The 8,562-nt window shown below is 34.8% G+C and overlaps 1 non-coding gene across 1 annotated transcript; it reads left to right on the top strand.

The window, feature by feature from the left end:
* On the top strand, window positions 1-74 carry TRNAR-UCG (transfer RNA arginine (anticodon UCG)). Its single transcript has one exon. It is a non-coding gene; the product is annotated as a tRNA-Arg (tRNA).
* The last annotated feature ends 8,488 nt before the right edge of the window (window positions 75-8,562 follow it).

The raw sequence follows: 8,562 nt of genomic DNA, 5'->3' as shown, positions 1-8,562 counted from the left end.
GACCGCATAGCGCAGTGGATTAGCGCGTTTGACTTCGGATCAAAAGGTCGTGGGTTCGACTCCCACTGTGGTCGAGTTTCATGGTTACTTTTTTCTTTCTGTTTTTGGTCTATGTAATTCTTTTCCTGTTTTTTCGTCTACTAAAATATAGTAGTAATTTTGAATTTCAAATAGCACTATAGCAGTAGAAATTATTTTTCTCTCAAGGAAACCCTGTTCTTCTCTTCAAATTAGATTCTTGAACTATGAAACTTAGTCTGGAGACAACTTTGAGAGCCAACTGCAGTTCAAAGTTCGTGCCCCTAACAAATACTTATGCTATGTTTAATTTGCTAGTTTCCATAACACAATACTCAGTTTTATTATAACTCATTTTTCAAATTTTGTGTACTCCACCCAAAATTGCTTTATTTAGGTTAGTTTTCATAACTCAATACCCAGAAAAATGAATTTGAATTGTGAAGACTGAGAATAAGTTTTTCTTGTTTTTGGGTGATGAGTTATGAATTATCATGGCATTTTTTGTAAAGTTTTACACATGCAAGAGACCCAGCTCAGTGTCATGTCTTATCAAAATCAAACTACACTTTCTCACTAGCGACTCTTTGAATTGGATTTAACTCACAAAACCCATTATCATTTATACAATTTTAACCCCCAAAAACATAATAATCCAACTCAAGAATTCAATTTACCTATTGCTAATCACATTATTTTGACATGACTTGAGTGAAGGACTGATTCGGTACAAAACAATTTCAAATGGGAGATGAGTGTTGAACGAATAAAAATAATTAAAAATAAAAAATTATAAGGAATATGACAATTACACCAAGCAATGTAAGGATAAAAGCCTAAGAATTAGCATAGCATCAAGTCATTAGAAAGTTGTTTGAAGTCAGAAGCAAGAACTGGAATGAGATTCCCAACCACATTTTATTAATCAATGATCAATCTATTTACAATAGTTAATTTTGGGCCTTTAAAAAAAAAAAAAACTCAAACTCGTAACCAATTACATTAAATAAATAAATCCTAAAAAAGTCTTAGGATCAACCACTATTAGTTACAATCGATTAGGTCCAATGGAATCGATTAGATCAAAAAATATATGGTGTAGGCACCAAGGATCCATTCCCTTTGATTGAACTAAAATCATTATATTGACACAATGTGACAATTGTAATCTAATGTTTGATTAAGTTGTCCTTATAGACTTTCTAAAAAGACACAGGTATGACAACAGAAAATATTTCTAAAAAATTATAACATGAAACAGCCAGTACGACACGGATACGATAACTTAAATGAAGTGTTTGTACTTCCTAGCAGGTAGCCATAAAATTTTAACATTACTAGACATTCCCTCATATTTCTTTTTTACTTTTGATTAGTTGGAGGATGTGAACTTAATGATATGGTTCTATGAATTGACTAGGAGTTTCATTTTTAAAGGGTGCATAGCAGTTTTTGGAAACTTTGGTTGGAATGAAGATTTTATGAGTCAGTCATATGGCCATTTTTATTATCTTTGGAGTTAAAAGTTTCATTATAAACAATGCTCACAAAACTTTGGGATCAAAAAAATAACTATGTTATCTGAGAGTCATGCATGTGACAAAGTACTTTAGGAACTAGTAAAATAGCTCAGTCAATTAGTTAAGGAGAGAGCATTATTAAATGTTAAAGTAACCCAGGTACTACAGAACAAGGAAGTCATTTTTGTTATAAAAAAAAAGGAAGTCATTTTGTTTCGTACTTTAGTGACAGTTTAGTTAGTTCTTTAAACATTTTAACATCATGATGATGTTAAAATGTTTAAAGAACTAACAGTTATTGCAGATTATTCAAAACGTTTGCACCTGGGGTTTCTCAAACCAATTGCAGATTATTCTGTACACTTGTGCACAGTGCAAATTTTTTAAACAACCATATAACAAGTATATATGTTATGTTATATAGATTAATAAATAATAAATAAATAAAATAAAATAAACCAAGCAGACAAACAAAAGCTAGACTCGATTAGAAGACTAACAAATTGTCAGGAAATGCAATTTTATGAAAGTTGAGCTGTCAAAATGCAATTTGGAAAGATTTTGGGTAAAAATAAAGTAATTTGGAAAAGTCTTAGGGTTGAAATTGTATTTTAGAAAATGTTTGGGTCAAAATGTAATTTTACAAAAGTATAAGGGTAAAAATGTGATTTAAAAAGTGAAAAGGGTCAAAGTTTAATTTTTGTGAATCAGAGGGCATCTTCGTAATTTTATAAAATTGTTGCGGGTAAAAATGTAATTTTTGAATTGGAGGGTTAGAATTTTCAAATTTTCTATACAATTTATTAATTATATAGTAAATTTGAAAACAATTATTGGTGAACAATATGATAATAATCTAGTCTTAAAAAATTCAAACATATCATTTTATAGGATCCTCGTGTTCTTTATAACCATGATAGCTAAACCTAAATTCAACAAATGGTTCAATCAAAATATATCCAAAAAGATAGAGAACAAAAGGCACATGAATAGCAAATTATATTTGTTCATATCTTTTTTATATGTAAACAAAATACAGTATAATTTATGTAATGTACAACACCTTAAGAAAGTGTTTGTATAATAATAAATCAATGTACATATCATTTCCTTCAAGATCAAGCTCTTAATTTTAATGATTCATATTCTTTTTCGCAAAAAGAGTTGAAGAAAAAATAGCTATTAGGCATGCTCTTTGCTTCTTGAAAAAGCAACAAGAAAGCTAATTTTAATAAGTTTGAAACAATGATTCAAGAAGTTTGCAATGCACAACCTCACCCTTCGTATCATTCTTAATAATCTAATTTTTTTTTTAGGAGTAGAGTATCCATTGAGATTGTTAATATATATTGGGTTGTGGGCTCTGGGCCCACCTTATTTACTTGTATAGCACTCTTGTACTACACACATCTGCCTCCCATATAAAGGCACTCATGTATGTTTTATTATTTTGAAAAACACAATACACATATTCAGTATTTCTAACATTATATCAGAGTCATTGCTTTGATTTCTTGTGTCTTGCAATCTTGTCTCTGTTGGTATTTTTCGCTGCCTCGACTTCTTCGGTTAGTAAACCTTTTTTGTGCTCTCTCCTAATTGCTCCACCGCCATCAAAGGTGCCCAAGGTTGAATCTTCACTGCCGGAAGCTCGATCACCGCCACCAAGACCACTGCCTCCGTTGGATCTTCCACATCGGACCTCCGGTTAGGACATAAGACATATCACCGTGTAGATTTTCAACCACTCTACACAACGCCACCAGAATCATCATCATTTGACCATCCACGCGCCGGTCAAAGTTTCAGCAGTTTCTTCCACGCGCCTTAGGTATTGCTCCAATCATATCACTATTGTCGCTAACAGAATCGTCTTTCTCCGATCTACATTGTTGAAAAAGAATCGGCCTTATCGGACTGCCCATGTGCTCTCACTTAACGCTTAAGGATTCTACAACGTCGTCTACGTGCCTCACGCGCTACATGCACCGCCCCTACTATTGTTGACATCATCTATGACGTCACCCTGCCATGTTAGCCCTAGTTGACGTCATCTTCCAAGTTACTGCTGACGTCATCTGCTTACGTCATCACCCTTCTTCGCTGACGTCATTTGCTTACGTCATCATGGACAGCAGCTGTTAACTTGTCCTTGGGTTAACTTTTCTAGCATTGACCGTTGACTTTTCAGAGGGTTGACTGTTGACTTTTTTGTCAGATTTAACTTTTTGTAGTCCAGGTACTCCTTACCCAGTTTTTCGTAGATTTCATTTTTGCAGTCCATTTTTGCATTTTTAATAAAGACAGATCTTCTTCTTATTGCAACAATCATTGCTGACAATCTAACAAACGTTTTTGCAATTTTTGCAAACGTCTTGGCCATAATATTGAGACTTACTATCAAGGCAACAAATCAGCTGTTTCCATTTTTGCTGCTACTGTAGCTAACACTTATAGTATCCAACTAATGGATCCCGTCTCCGCACAGTCTAAGTCTTCTGGATCTACTTTCACCAATTCCACAAATGACCTTAAAAACATCATCACTAATACCATTCATATGGTTGGTAATGCATTTTAATCCTCTTCTCTCTCAACTTTATTTGGAATGTCTCATTTCTCTTGGCTTATGGATTCTACTTGTTGCAACCACATGAAACCTCATTCATCTTTATTTTCTCAACTTAATCCTGCACCACACTCTCTTAATATTCGCACAGCTAATGGTTCCACAATGTTCGGTCATAATATAGGTTGTATTTCGACCTCCAACCTCTCAATTCCTAGGGTATTTAATATTCCTAACCTTTCTTACAATTTATTTTCGGTGGGCCAATTAGCTAAGTTGGGTTATTGCATTACTTTTGATTATTCTGGGTGTATTGTGAAAGATTCGAGGACGGGACAAGAGCTTGGGACCAGTCCCAGAGTTAGGCGTATGTTTTCCATGGACAACCTTCGTCTCTCACCTGTTGCTCTTGTTTCTGTTGCTGCTGCAGTTTCTTCTATTCCTTCCCTTGCACTTTGGCATGCTTGACTTGGTCACTCATCTTCCTCTCGGGTACAACACTTGGCTTCTAGAGGTTTGTTAGGTTCAGTGTCCACATAAAATTTTTATTGTGTTTCATGCCAGTTAGGAAAACAACCAGCTTTGCCTTTCAATACTAGTGAATCAATGTCCGTTAATATCTTTTACCTAATTCATTCTAATGTCTAGGGGCCTTCCTCTGTCTTTAGTATTGGTGGATCTCGATATTTTGTTGTCTTTGTTAATGATTATTCCCGCTATAGCTGGATTTTTCATATGAAATATCATTCTGAATTATTGCAAGTATATTCTAATTTTGCAAAAATGGTTCAAACTCAATTTTCCAAACGTATCAAAATTTTTCAATCCGATAATGCTCTTGAGTACACTCAATATGCTTTTCAAGCTATTTCGCATTCTTTTGGCACTGTTCATCAACTAACTTGTCCAGGTACCTCTCAGCAAAATAGTAAAGTCAAACAAAACTTCGTCATATTTTTAACACTATTCGTGCTCTCCTTTTCTTTGCTAAAGTTCCTGCTCCTTTTTAAGGCGAAGCTGTTCTTCATGCTATTAATCGCATTCTAAGTCTTGTTATCCAACAATAAACTCCATATGAGTACCTTTTTGGGTCACCTCTAGATTATCACCACCTTCGCTCTTTCAGTTCTACTTGTTTTGTTCTTCTTCAGTCACATGAGCATAACAAACTTGAGTCTCGGTGTAGACTTTGTTGTTTTCTTGCCTATGGTGAAACTCAAAAGGGGTATCGGTGTTATGATCCTGTCTCTCATCGTCTTCGCATCTCCCGCAATGTTGTCTTTTTGGAACATCGCTCCTTTGTCGAGCTCTTTCACTTTTGTGCCTCCCTATCTACCTCCTCTGTCTTGAAACTTTTTTCAGATGAGCCACATATTCCTTCTATAGTTACTCCTGATCCTCCTATAGACTTCTCTATTCAACCACCAGATATTTCTGATGCCTCTCCTAGATCAACCTCTAATGAATAGGTGGAAGATGAACAGGTTGAAAATGAGCCACCCAACCTTGAGCTTGAGTCCCCTACTCTTGCTTTGCCTAAAGATCTTGCACAAGACATTCCACATCATCACTCAACTTGAGTAAGATCCATTCTTGCACATTTACTTGACTATTATTGTTATACTACCCTTGCTACACTGCACGAGCCTCACACCTATTGTGAGGCCTCCATTGACTCTTTTATGGCAGATTGAAATGAAAGACGAACTTGATGCATTATCTAAAAATCATACTTAGGATTTGGTGACTCTCCCCCTTAGGAAATTTGTGGTTGGTTGTAAGTGGATCTACAAGATCAAAACTTGCTCTGATGGGTCCATTGAGCGCTACAAGACTCGTCCTGTTGAAAAAGGTTTTACACAGGAGTATGGGATTGATTATGAAGAGACCTTTACTCCGGTTGCACGTATTTCATCTGTTCGTGCCCTCTTAGCTGTTGCCACTACTAGTAAATGAGACATTTTTCAGATAGATGTCAAAAATGTCTTCCTTAATGGGGATTTAAGTGAAGAGGTTTATATGCAACCTCTTTTAGTCTCTCTATTGAATCAAATAAGATTTGTCGCCTTTGATGTGCTATTTATGGCCTTAAACAAGCTCTAAGAGCTTGGTTTGCCAAGTTCAGCTCCACCATCTTTTGCTTAGGTTACACTATTAGTCCTCATGATTCTGTCTTATTTCTGTTGGAAAAACTAGTTTCGTATCTCATACAAAACACAAAGCGGAAGCAACAAAAAATGATTTATTTCATTTATGATTGATAACATGCACTATGTAAATTTCAAAATTTAAGAACAAGATAGCGTACTTTGGTGTGATGAAATTCAAAACAAAAGATTAGAAATACTTAGGACATTTTTAATCTTCACTCAATTCCACTTTACGCCCAAGAAGTGTGGTCTCTCAATAAATTTCTAAGGGAGAATAATCGAGTGGCTTCACTCACACATACACACCATTTTACAATGATATCTCTCTTATAAAAAATTATGTATGTTTATCCCTTTATATCTAACTGATTATCTAATTGGGCTTTAGTGTGTAACTTGAAGTGGAACAAAAAAAGACTACTAAGACACTAGCTCCAATGGGCCTTAGGTTTTCTATCAACTCTTGACAAGTCTAAAATTACCATTAATTATATTTAATACCATTATATAAATATCATTGCATTCTAGGCCTTATTAATAAATTATATCCCAAGACTTTATTATACATGCAACCCCTTCATAAAAATATTCGTAATAATACAAAATTATTAATGTAGACTGCCACTTTGAAAATTACTATATTTTAATCTTTGAGTACCCGATTTAATCCTTTAAGTTATTTATCATATATTTATGAAATCCAATTTCATAAATATATACTTTAGTATCTCCTTACTAAAGTAGTTAGGCCTAACACTCGGAATAACCAAATCCATTTAATTTATCTCAAGGGAATATTTTATATCTCAGTTAAGATATTATGAATTCCATCTTGAGAATATATGTGGCTGCCCAACATACTGAGGTTTTGATCGTGACTTTAGATCTCACTCCTGATATATCAAAGTAACCTACACCTCATGATTAGGTCCATTATTCTCTCAGGATTAAGAATTCATGCAAATAGAATTTGTAAGATTTATTATTTATTTAATAGGTGTTAGAAGAATATTAAATCTCATAGCGGTCCAGTTTAATATGTCTTAACTCTTAAAACATATCAACATACCAACTAGAAGTCTCCATTTCCATGATCAAGACAAATCATCTTAGTTGATATGTTATAGTCTTCGCAAATGAAATGCCCAATTTCATCACCGACTACGAACTATAATTTTGAGTTTACAAAGAACTTGTGATTTATATCTTCTGTGACTTTTCACATAAACGACATACTATGCATCTCATGGACTATATGATAATGTCCAAATATTCATTTACCACTATTTTAGATAATAATAAAACAACTTTATTAATTATAACATTAAGTCGTACATAATGTCGTACATAATGTCGTACATAACATCATACAATAGGATTTAAGAGCACACATCCTAACAATTTCTTCGTCGCACAAACAAATGCCCCATTTTGCTTCTCTTATATGTGGATGATATGATTATAACTAGTGATAATCTCAGTGGCATTCAAGACCTCAAGGATTTTCTCAGTCAGCAATTTGAGATGAAAGATTTTGGACATCTCAGTTATTTCTTTGGTCTTGAAATCACTCGTTCCATAGATGATCTGTATATTACTCAAGTCAAGTATGCTTTTGAACTTTTGTCTCGAGCTGGACTCACTGATGGCAAGACTGTTGACACTCCGGTTGAACTTAATGCTCATTAGACTCCCTCGGGGGGAAAACCATTATCTAATCCCTCTCTTTATAGACGATTGGTTGGCAGCCTAAATTATCTCACTATCACTCGTCCAGACATTTTCTATGTTGTTCACAAGGTAGCCAGTATCTGTCTGCTCTACAATCGACTCACTATGCTACTATTATGCGCATTCTTCGATACCTGAAGAGCACTTTCTTCCTTGGCCTTTTTTACTCAGCTCAGTCTCCTCTTGTTCTCCGTGCATTCTCTGATGCTGATTGGGCAAGAGATCCCACTGATCGTAGGCCCACCACTGGTTATTGTTTTCTTCTTGGTTTTCTCTGATTTCTTGGCAAAGCAAGAAACAAACCCATGTAGCCCGCTCTAGTACTGAAGCAGAATATCGTGCCCTTGCTGATACCACATCTAAGCTCTTTTGGCTACGATGGCTTCTTAAGGACTTAGGTGTGTCCACATCCTCTGTAACTCCTCTTTATTGTGACAACTAGAGTGCCATTCATATTGCTTACAATGATGTCTTCCATGAACAGACTAAATACATCGAGATCGATTGTCATTTTATCTGTTATCATCTTGTCCATGGTGCTCTCAAGCTATTCTCAGTCTTCTTTAAAGATCAA

Source organism: Castanea sativa, chromosome 5 (genome assembly GCF_040712315.1).
Source record: "Castanea sativa cultivar Marrone di Chiusa Pesio chromosome 5, ASM4071231v1".
In the NCBI taxonomy this organism is placed as follows: domain Eukaryota; kingdom Viridiplantae; phylum Streptophyta; class Magnoliopsida; order Fagales; family Fagaceae; genus Castanea; species Castanea sativa.
Note: the sequence above shows the minus strand (reverse complement) of the source record. Positions and strands in the feature narration are given on the sequence as shown.